We start from the raw sequence: 11,669 nt of genomic DNA, 5'->3' as shown, positions 1-11,669 counted from the left end.
TGCTTCCTCCAAGGAGAGCTTTTCCTTGATGTTTGGTTGTTCCTATCATTGTTTAATGCTGCTCTTTTAGAGAAAAGATTACCCACTACACTCAGGGTTCCTGGGGGACCTGCCCCTCTAATTACATTTAATCATTTTCTCTCTCATATTCCCTATGGATCCCAATACCTTGTTCATTTTTTCACTTTGCAGTACAACCTCAGCAAATGCTTTCTGCTAAAGTTTCTGAAATCTAGCAGTATCAGGACCCTGCAAGCCAGGACCTACTAAAACACTATAACATCCCAAGAAAGGAGCCCAGATATTACTAGAGATAACCCAGCTTTTACAATAGTCGGCTACTAGTCCTGCCACCGAGCAGTAATACGCATTTCCTTACCTCTTATTGTCTCTTGCCCTCTCTCATATCTGGAAAAACATCAAGCTACTTTTTATTGTTTATTTTCTACATCATAAAACACGCTGTTTCCCCTGTTTCTTCTCCAGGAAGATTTTGCAGGAGACTCCCGAACCAGAGTGAGTGTAGGAAAAAATCCTGTCATATTTCTGTTGTTGAATTTCAAGCATGCCAGTTTAACTCACTTATCTGAAAAAGTAACAGTAGAAAAACTTTCCTGGCTAAGACCTCTGGGGATTGGACTTGTTTACCAGGGAGACTCTTTGTAGGACTGTGTCCCACATGCACAGGAATAAGGATGTTTGTCATTTTCTACCACCCGGGCACTGTAGCACACTGGCAGCGCTGACTCACACTCTCCTGCAAAGCCGACGTGGCCCTTGGCAATCAGGAGGAAGCAGAGATAACTGAAATGCTACGGTCAGAAGATTTACCGTAAAAGCGTACTTTACAGACATAAGCTGTACTCGAAGAGACGGGTCGACACCACATCAAGTGAACCATGGTTGACTGACTCACAACTTCCTCACCAAACTCTGCTGGTAAAGAATTGGCCATTCTTACCTGATGAGAACCATCGGCACGTTCAGGCTGTGAAAGCGAGCTCACAAGAGCAGCCACGCCGTGTACTCTGGGGAAGTTTATTAGGGTTTAATCTTCTTAAAGTCACTAGAAATCATCCACTGAGCATCCTGCAGTCTTCGGGGGAGGAGATATCTCAGGCTGGACTGGCACTGTTGCTACCACCGTGGTGTGTAGCCAAAGGATGACAGTCGGAAAAAGCAAGCGGCAGGAGGGAACCACATGTCTGTCACCCTTCCCTTCTGGTCCACAAATATTATGCAGCATTAGTTTTTTCTTCCCAAGGGGAAAAGAGGGCTTTGCTGTTAATACAAAACACAGCAGAACAGTAACAACATTTAACTCAGAGAAAACACCAATGAAGCATAAGATAGAAAATCAAACAATTTGTTGCTTTCCCTGTGTGAGCAGATAACAAGATTCTCTACACTGAAACAGAAAAATATTAAAGGTCGTTGGAGGGCACATGGCTGACAGGTCGCTTTGAGGGTACAGCTTTCCCCTGTGTTTCTGGCACAATTAATCTTTGTGGATTTGAACGTGTCTCTCTGGTGGTAGAGAAACACAGAGCTGAGGTTTTCAGCTAGATCAGTACTTCCTGGGCAAATGTCAACTGAGAGGTGAGTCCAGCTCTACCCAAAGGTAATTTCATGCTAAGCAAGCGATGCGCAATTTCTTTTTAAAGCTGCTCTGAGAGATCAACTGAGACTAACCTGGCAGGACGTCTCCCTGACTTTGGGTGAAGACGCTTCAAGATTGGAGAGCTGAACCTCACCGGCTGAGCGCTGCGGTCAGTCCTGCACTGCTGGACTTAGCTGTGGCTCAGTTTGCAAACCAGGACTGGACACATTGCAGCAGCGAGCGTATCAGCCCATGATTCATCCAAGGGAGGCGCAGAAAATGGTATCCACGCTGCAGCATTCACCTTCAGCCTCAGGCTGACCCACAGGGCGGGAGAGGGGAACCTTGGTTTGCCAGGGAGGCTGGGGAAAGGGCTTCCCCTTCAAAAACTGCGGCTGTAGTGAGTAACCATGCACACATGCACAGCTGCTCCTCTGCTGGGGATTCCTTTTTTTTTTTTTTTTTTTCTTTTTTTTTTTTCTTTTTTGCCTTTCCCTTCCCATCCCCTCCCGCCTGTCACTTTGCCAGTGGAAAGTGGTTAGGTAGATACTCCCAGGTCCCTTTCCAGAAAGTCAGACTCCTGAAAGCAAACAATGAACATGATCTGGGTAAACTCAAACTTTCCGTCTCACTTCTGAAGTGCTTGCAGGAGCCATGGGGACACCCCCAGCCAGCTGGCAGCAATGACGCAGCAGCGAGGCAGGAATGCCATCCTCAACCCACACGGCCGAGGACAATCGTCCCAGACAACAGTAACACAAAGCCAGAACCGCAGTGGAGGACGGGGCTAACATGGCCTCTGTCCCTCCCACAGCCTCTCTGATTTCATTGACTTTATCCACGTGAGTAAATTCTGCAAACTCAGTCTTTCTGCAGTCTGGATCTATATACAGCAATCAGTTTTACGTTATGCTCATGGTCTCTCACTTTATTGCAGCCGTGTCATGTTTTAGGGATTAGAAGACAGATGACCCCAACTAATGTGATCCCTAGGAAAAAAAAAAACAACCAAACAAAACCCAACCAAACAAAACCCAAACCAAACCAAACCAACAAAAAAAAAAACCCAAAACAAAAACAACAAAAACAAAAAAACAAACCCAAACCACCCCAAAACAAATATAATGTTTTCCCCATGAGGAGTGTGTTGAATGTGTGCCTACAGTCTGAACACAGCTGAGGCTGTTAGGGACAAAGATATTTCTGCCAGGTAGTGGAAAAGATGCTATGAAAATATTGCAAGTGACGTCTGCAGGTTGCTGGAGGGAAATTCCCATTGGCTTCCTAACAAACATTTAATATTTAACATGGTATTTTTACTGCTTTTTCTGTTCCAGTTTCCAATAAAGCCTGTTTGAGCTGTGCTGAGCTAGTACAAATTTCAGCACCTCAGAAAGCCAAGGATGGTATTTTGAAGCATGAGAAGGTACATCTTTATTTTCTAAAGCATGTCTAGGAAAGGTATAATGGATGTAAAGAGAGCCCAGCAGTGGTGGTGATGACCACTGACACCGAAGCCAACAGTTATGCAGTAATAGTAATATTAAACTAGTACTTCTTTCGGGTAGTGCCACATCTGATGCTCTTTCAGCTCATTGTATAAACCAGTTACCTCTTGCAGGGGAAGACAAGAGATCCAATTTCACTGCAATTTTGCAGGCAAAGCAGCAAATGGTGCTATTTCAGCCTACATCAGTGTCTCCCAGGCTGACACACACACAAGCGGCAATCAGCGGGCCAGGCTGAGTAGCCAGCACTTCAGGCCACGTAGGAGCACGTTAAGCTGTGCTTTCAATAAGCTTTGCAATGGAAACCTTGGTGCTGCGTGAGTTGAGAGCCACAGAGACGTTGTAAAAACTGCCAGGAATATTCTGATGCAAAAAGCTCAGGATCCACAGCAGCAGCTTTCACTCTCCAGTCGCGGCTTTAGGTTGTTAACGTGAATCAACAATAGCAACAACAACAAAAACACCCAAACCTCCAGCTGGGCGTGAAATGGCCGTGTCCAAGCAGGGCTGGAATGTTTTGCTTATTGGAAAACAGCCCTGCTCATACTGTAAATAAAAGGGAGTTGAAGGTGCTCCCCCTGCCCTCAATAAATTGTGATGTTGCACAAATGGGGCTGCAGATGTGAGGGCTGAGGCTGTGATTATCTCAGGGAAGGGTCTTGGACTGATCTCCACCGTGTTCACACACTTCCATGTAAACTGTGGATGAGTTTGGCTTTGTAGCATCAGACCATCTGGGGTCTTGCAGATAAGGAAATAATTGCAAGGCAGGCATCTTAAGATCCTTATTGTGCTCCATGGCATTACTCAGTATTTCATAATCTGACACCTGGGGACCCATGGGTGCATCCAGATGTGTGGTGCCCTGAGAAAGTGAAATTAAGCAGTGAAAGCAGGAAAATTGCAACCACAAATTTCCACTGGCCTCTGAGGGTAAACACTAATGAAATCCTCTCACTTACTTCTCTCAGGTGCTCCCTTATGCAGTGTCTTAAGGTCTGCAGAGCTAACAGCTGGCTTGAGCTCCACAACCCCCCAGGAAGATAGCTGTGTGGGACAGCAGGTCCCACAAATAGTTGTGACCCAGGAGGTTCCATGTCTGGGTCCAAAAGCCTAGTGCTCGCGTCCTTGCTAATTCGAGGTGGGAGAGTAGTCCCACTGGAAATGGCAGCCCAAGTGTGTGATACCAGCATCAATACATGAGTGTGCCACTTGTGTCAGTTTTGCTGCTGGAGTAAAAAGCAGTAAAAAGTAAAAAGCAGTAGCAAAACACAGCCTTGAAGTGACACAGAGGCATGCAGTTTATCCTGTGAGTACAGCATCCATGCACCTGAAACCAGAGCCTCTACTGTGGGATGTACGGTCGCTTGCCTGCTGATGGGTCTGTGCTTTAACTATACTGAATCTGGTTATCCTTTGGGATAAACCTTTCACAGCCTGTGGTAGTGATGCTAGTGCATATCTTTAGCCTGATGCAGCCTTTTGCTATGTTGCAAACTAAGCCTGACAGGAGGAATGAAACAGGATACTGCAAACACAATATGCAGTTCCAGGACAGTGTCTGGAACAAAGCATATAATGTCCATAATGCACGGCTGTGCAGGGAACAAAGCATCTCCACATTTCTCTCATATTTTCTTCCTGATATTTATTTATGGGTGTATGTATGTATTTCTCTCTTCTGCATCCATAACTCAATCCTTCTCTTGCACAAAGCCTGGTCTGCTGCACCAGCCGCTGGCACAGGGTTGTTACAGGTGTCAGCAGCTTTTTTTTGCCATTAGTAGTGCATCAGTGACAAGAGAAATGCTGAAGACAGGAGCCTCCTACTTGACAAAGGAGTTTCACAAGCCAAAGAGCGACCATGGGTCAGGTCAGACATGTCTCTCAAGGAAGCCACCAAAGAGTCCCTGTGACTCCCAGGTACCCGATCCCAGTGATGGCTGTTTGAGAGTTATCAGTCCAGAGTCTGAAAAACAAACTGTACCCAAAAAGTCTGTCAACAGTGCCTACTGAGGAGCAAAAAAACATCTTCAGCCCAGCTGAGGTGACCCCAGTCTGTCCGGTGTCAGTGCAGGGGCAGGCACAGAAATGAGTTAGGGAGCAGCAAGCCAGGGTGTGAACCCATGGATTTCCACATACATGCATTTATGCAGCCCATAGCCACATGCTCACGGGCCTCTGCTCCTTAACACAAATGGAATTACTGCTATTAATTAATCAGAGACTCCTTGTGTTGTGATACCTTTTGCTGATTGCTGCAGGACTACAGCTGAGAATTTAAGTGTGTTTAAGGCACGATCAGGTACGAGGCTGTTATTGCTTAACGTGTTTGTGTACTTCATCTTTTGTGAACTGATGAAGAACTACAGCCTAAAATATAAGCCTGAATAATAAGTTACCAGCCAGGGGATTGCTGGGCACGATGTCCGATTAAAGTCTCTAAGCGTGACCGTGGGCAGCTGGCAGGATCTCCCCGCCGCCGCGCGGCGCGGCAGCCGTGGCTGAAAACCCATGCGGGAGCAGCCACCATCACAGCGCTGCAGCTCCCCTCCCCGGCTCACTCCTGGCGGGGAGGGAAGCCACGAGGCCTCAGTGGCGCCCAGGACCCCCGGCTCCCCTCGCCGGGGGCACTGCTGGCGGGCATTTGTGGGACCCCTCGCGCTGCAAGACGGCGGCACCTCGGCTGTGAGGCGCTTGTGGGGACGCTCGTCCTCCGGGGTGGTGGTGCTGTAGCTGTGGGGCCTCTCGGAGGATGGTGCCTCTGAAATAGCAGCAACTCAGCCATGGGTCTCACCCCCCCCCCCCCCAAGACGGCAGTGCCATAGCCGTGGGGCGCTCGTGGGGGCTCTTAAATGGTGGCACCTCAGCCGTGGGGGTCTCTCAAATGGCAGTGGAGTAGCTGTGGAGCGTCCATGGCATCTCCCAGGATGGCAGTGCCGCAGCCGTGGGGCCTCTCAAATGGCGGCACCTCGGCCGTGGGGTACACGCGTGGGCTCTCAAATGGCAGTGCCGTGGCTGTGGAAGATTCATCGTGTCTCCCGCACCCGGATGGCGGTGCCATAGCTGCGGGGCACTTGTGGGGGGCTCACAAATGGCAGCGGAGTGGCTGTGGAGCGTCCGTGGCATCTCCTGCACCCCAGGATCGTGGTGCTGTAGCTGCGGGGCACTTGTGGGGCCCTCTCAAATGGCAGCACCTCAGCTGTGGGGTACACGCGTGGGCTTTCAAATGGCAGTGGCGTGGCTGCGGAAGACCCACGGCGTCTCCCACCCCCCAGGATGGCAGTGCCGCAGCCGTGGGGCCTCTCAAATGGCGGCACCTCGGCCGTGGGGTACACGCGTGGGCTCTAAACTGGCAGTGGCGCGGCTGCGGAAGCTCCACGGCGTCTCCCGCACCCCAGGATGGCAGTGCCGCGGCCGTGGGGGACCTGCGGGGCCTCTCCAATGGCGGCGCCTCGGCCGCGGGGCACGGCGGAGCCTCTCGCCCTCCCTGGAGAGCGGCGGGCACCGCGGGTCCCCGTCCCCCGGGGCGGTCCGACGGCACCCACACACACCCCCCCCCCCCCCACGGGGCACCCGCAACCGCCAACCCCCTGCGCGGCCGGGCAGGGGCAGCCCCTTCCGCCGGCCGCGGTGGCGGCGGCTCCTCCCCCGGGCGGCGGGCAGAGGCGGAGCCCCGGCCCCTCCTCCCGCCGCCGCCGCCGCCGCCGCCGCTGCCGCCCGGGCCCCGCTTCCTGCGCCGCGGGGCGGGGGGGGGCGGGGGGGGGCGGGAAGCGACGTGTCGCCGCGGAGCCGCCGCGCTAGGCCGCGCCGTCCGCAGGTAGGGCAGCGGGGAGCGCCCCGGCCGCCGGCGCAGGTGTCTCCCCACCTCCGCCCGCGGCTCGGCGGTGAGGTGGTGGAGGTGGAGGTGGAGGTGGAGGTGGTGGTGGTGGTGGTGGTGGTGGTGGTGGGGGGGTTCGCCCGGAGAGAGGCCGGGAAAGTTGAGTTTCCCCGGGTGCCCTTTGTCTGTTGGCGGTCCGTGGCCCGCCGCGGCATGAGGGCCCGAGTCGGGGGGGGGGGGGGCGGCCTAGCGTGAGGGAAGGGGCGCCGGCTTCGAGGCGTGGGGGAGCGCCCTGCCCGCTTCTCCCCTTTCCCTGCGGATTCACGTTTTGTATTTCCATGGTAACCCTCCGGTGGGGATCGGAGCGGTGCCGGGAATCGGTGCCTGTGCCTGGCGGGGGAGGCGTTGAAGTGTCAGCGTTAAGCCCGGCTTCCCTGGGCCGGCCTGAGCGCGGCCCTCTCTCATGCGGGCTCTCTTCCCCCGCAGGTCACCGGCGCGCCGTCCCCAGGCTCTGAGACCGGGCAGCTTTCTGTACGATGCGACGGGGAGAGATATGACGACGGCCTCCCGGAGATCCTCCCGGCGTCTTCTCGCTGAGGTACGGCCGGCTCCTCGCGCGGTGATGCCATCCCCGTCAGGCTTTTACAAGCGCTCGGTGCTGGCGTGGGGAAGGAGCCGTTGGAGCAAGTATTTGGGGTTTTTCTCCCTAACGCTGGCAGGTGATACCCGTGTTAGTGGCGATTGGGGTGTGGGACGCTAGAGGATTTGTTGGTTCCAAAAACCCTGTAAGATTGCGATGGTTCCTGGGTTTGTAGATGATCCTAAAATTGTGTGTGTAGACAAATGTAACTTCTTACCTTTCCTTATTGTAATTTTTCAATCACAGTATGTGCTACTGAGAGAAGTACCCATGTGTGTTTGTAAAATACTGACCTCGTGTACTCTTAACAAAAAACGAACTTTCTCTTTGACTGTCCAGTTTTGGCCTTAGTATTCTATTGATTCTGTTTTTCTTATATTTTCTAAATACTTAGGATTTCTGTTACAGAATACCGTGTGATCCCAAACATGTAAAGTACCTATTTTAAAATACATACAAATATTTATTTGACTACAGGTTTGCATATATAGGGGTTTTTTGAGAGTTTTAAAGTACAGGTGTTGTATTGACTTTACTGTTGTACTTCTACCCTAAGTGGTGGAGTCCTGAATGAGAAGGCGGCCCATGGACTTCCATGCAGCTGTGGCCCTGTGCAACCACAGCTGCTTTACAGCCTTGTGGAAAAATGCTCTTACTAAAAAACCTGACTGCAGTATGTTAATTGTTGTAGTGGGTGCAGTAATTACTACTTTAGCCTGAGAGCCAGTGTGACTCTTTCCCAAACTGTAGTATAGACAAAAGCTATAGTTCCCTTGAAATCCTCTGGGCATGGGATGGTGCTTCTGTTGGGTAGGAAAACAATGCCTAAAATGAACTAATTGACAGGAGATCTACGGCTGTCTAAGCAAAATCTGCTGTGTATCATGTGGGCAGCCTCACCAGGGAGGTCTGAAGGCTGTACACTGAGAAGCAGCTCTACCTCTCCCATCCCATTTGCCAGTGAAAGGATCTAGCCTGGGTGCCCTTGTGTCTTCAGTAACTGCCTTTCTCTGTAGCAGGAGTCTGGTGTGTGTGTGGAGGAATTTTGCCTTGCACAGGCTTCATGGGAGCAGAAGGGGATGTACATTTCTGAGGTAGAACAGGAATATTGTTTGCCTGAGAAGTGTCAGGAGCCATTAGAGAGATTGGAGAAAGCAGACTGCAGACTTGCTTTTTGGCAGTGTGAGTGCGAAGAAGTTGGGAAATAGAAACGCTACATACATGATTCCTCTTTTGGGGCAGCAACTCCATGTAGAAGCCACTTCTGCTTTCCTTCTTCAGACTTATGGGGAAATGAGGAGCTGCAAGTTTCTCAAGTAGAGTGAAGGGCCACGAACATCTTCTCATCCTTCCAGCTGGGAGGCTCAGTTTTCTTTGGGTTTCTCTTTTTCTTTTTTTCTTTTTTTTTTTCTTTTTTTTTTCTCTTTGTTTATTCCTTGTCTGCCTTTGTGGATGTAGCATAAAGACAGGAAGGGTGAGCATGAATGGGTGTTCTACATATATATATTTCTGGGGTCTCATATGGTTAAGTCCAAAGAAATATTTACCAGCACATCTAAGATATGTCTTCCTTGTGTTTTTAACTTTTTGCATCCACTTCACTTAGGTGCTAGGTTTTAAAATAAGATCAGAGTATTCTTTTCAAAAGGTGAAGAATCTCTAATGTATTTCCCTTGTAGTAAAAAATGGCAGATCCGTTTACTGATCAGAGGTCCCAAAATACTTATCTTTGGATAGAGAAATAGCTAGAATATTTCACCTATTAGTCTGGCTCTTAGAAAGGAGCTGCTTTGGATGTGGGGGTGTGTGTGTTTAAGATAGTTGATTAGAGTTGGAGTAGCATGTCTGGTGTTTTGCAATATGGCAGAGAGTTCCCATCCGTTTTACACAGTTACTGTACGTGGTGGTATAAGACCTTCCTTTTATTTTTTGGCATTTTAAATGTAGCATAGTCATACTGTTTTTTTACATTTATAGAAATATTTATTCTTGTAAATGGAAGCTATCTCGGGATGAAAAGGAAGTGATGTGGATAGAGGTGATTGTTCCGTTTGATGTTCTGTTGGGCAGCTATTACCACCACAAGAACTGTCAACAAACACAGGTGGCACTCTCTGTTGCTCACCAAGGTAAAGTTTGGATGGTCTTGTTTGCTGAGTACGTGCCCCACAGAGTGATTTACTGCTTCCCCTTAGTAGACTGGCAGCCTAGGTCAGGACCGCTCGATAAGACTTGCTATGAGGGATGCTGCGCCTGCTTTTGGATAATCCCTGGTCTCAGCTTTTTGCATAATATCAAAGCTATTAAATAGTTTTATTTGGCTCTTTCATCACTACTTGCAGTTGTTCAGGACTTTGGTAGGGCTTTGGAAAGACATGAGTCTCATGAAAAATCACATTTTTAGAGAATTAGCTTCAGGTTAATGAATTGAGCCTAACCCTGCTGAAGATAGCAAGCGGAGAGCCTGCACAGGGAAATTTGCTGTTGATGCAAATTGTCGTGAGCTTCTGTCAAACTCCTTTCATAAAGTCACGACCTTAGTGTTAGAATTTCTGCTCTGACTGGTGCAGTTCTTCTGCCTTTCCTCAAAATGTCACCGCTCTGCGGTCTCTGCCTTTGACAGACTTCTAGCTGTAATGCCTGCCGGGGCTCCTTGATCTTTGTTCAGCTGCGTGTACCTCTGTAGAGCTATACGAGATGCTCATAGTTCACCATTTTCCAAGAGGATCATGCATGCTGTAATGCTGATGCCTGAAAAAAGTACAAAGAGATTTCACTCTCATCTTGTGTGATAGCGTCGGCAACTAACCACAAGGCTTTCTTCTTTTCTGACATATATTTTTGCTGCTTTGTTAATTGTTTCTGAATGATTCTATCGCCCCTTGATGCATAATGACCTAAATAGCTGTAGGAAGGTCCGTTCCTCCAGCACAGAAGCTGCCTTCCGGTTTCAAATTAGTGTTCAGCATTGGGAAGTTAAGTTTCCGGATGAGAGGAAGTGCATTTGGTACGTTGGGTATATCACAGATATTTCATTTAATTGTTTTATTCAGTACCTGAATAAAAGTGAAATACTACTTTTAAGATAATTTGTCTACAGGGAGATAAATAGCTTCCCGATTTTTGACAAAATGTTTACACTTGCGCATTATTCTAAAGAATTTGTGTATGCATGCATTCAGATAACTACATTATTCAGTGATGGGGCTTTTGGGGGTAATTTTTTTCAGAGGATCTTATTGTTGTATTTAAAGAAGTGAAGCTCAACTATTTATTTATTTATTTATTTATTTAAATCTACTGTTCAGGTGACTTCAGCTGTGGCAGGCAAAAGAAACCGGTGCAAAATATAATAATAGATGCTGTTTTATCCACCCTGTAACCTATCCAAAGTGTTTTGGAGTAGGGGTGCAGTTGTCCTGTTCTTTCTTTGTAGTCAGATTACTTCTTTTCTTGCCTTTTTCCCTGTTTGAGGAGAGCATTTTGTGATGGCGTTCTAAAAGAGGTGATTTAAGGGGAGGGTGGTGGCATTAGTCTTTATTTAAGTGCCCTTGCTTTTCCACAGTCCTAGTGATGCAGTTTACTAAGAAAGTAGCACAGTCTGGCTCAGCTCAGCATCATCCAGGGAATTACAGAATATGTTGGAGTGTAACAGCACATGTGGCTGAGCAGGGCTGATGGGAATTGCAGGTAACTCATACATGCTTTCCTTGCCAGGTTGCTCTCATCCCAGGAAGACTAAGCTGGGTGGTCGTCACTCATGCTAACTTTGCAGAGAAGGTATACTCTCAGTGTGGGAACATGAGATTTGGGATACTATTAGAAGATGTGCTTTGGAAAGCACTAAAAAGGCATGTATGTTTATGAATACAAATACATGGCTATTTATTAGACTTTCAGAAAGGCTGAGCGGACACAGGCTCCTCTCCAAGTTGTGTAAGGAGGTTTGATGTTGGAGAGTGCACCAAATGTAGATGGGGACAAGTCACAGCTCTCCTCTGACTCTAGCCTTGTCTCCCCCTGACAATCATCTGCTTCATAGTCTGAAACCCCAGGGTGGAAACAGGTGTTCAGAAAGAGCGTGGGTTAGCAGAACAGCTT

At 48.9% G+C, this 11,669-nt stretch overlaps 1 protein-coding gene across 3 annotated transcripts in view; it reads left to right on the top strand.

Moving 5' to 3' along the window:
* Window positions 1-6,816: 6,816 nt before the first annotated feature.
* The window catches only part of VPS54 (VPS54 subunit of GARP complex), a 54,336-nt gene continuing 49,483 nt past the window's right edge, over window positions 6,817-11,669 (top strand). Inside the window, exons 1-2 of one of the 3 annotated variants that reach the window (XM_042795590.1) lie at window positions 6,817-6,928; window positions 7,415-7,526. The gene's annotated coding sequence lies outside the window, so the exon portion shown is untranslated. The other 2 variants (XM_042795591.1, XM_033006564.2) reach the window with 2 other exon arrangements.

Source organism: Tyto alba, unplaced genomic scaffold (assembly GCF_018691265.1).
Source record: "Tyto alba isolate M040663 unplaced genomic scaffold, T.alba_DEE_v4.0 Super-Scaffold_22, whole genome shotgun sequence".
Classification (NCBI taxonomy): Eukaryota; Metazoa; Chordata; class Aves; order Strigiformes; family Tytonidae; genus Tyto; species Tyto alba.
Note: the sequence above shows the minus strand (reverse complement) of the source record. Positions and strands in the feature narration are given on the sequence as shown.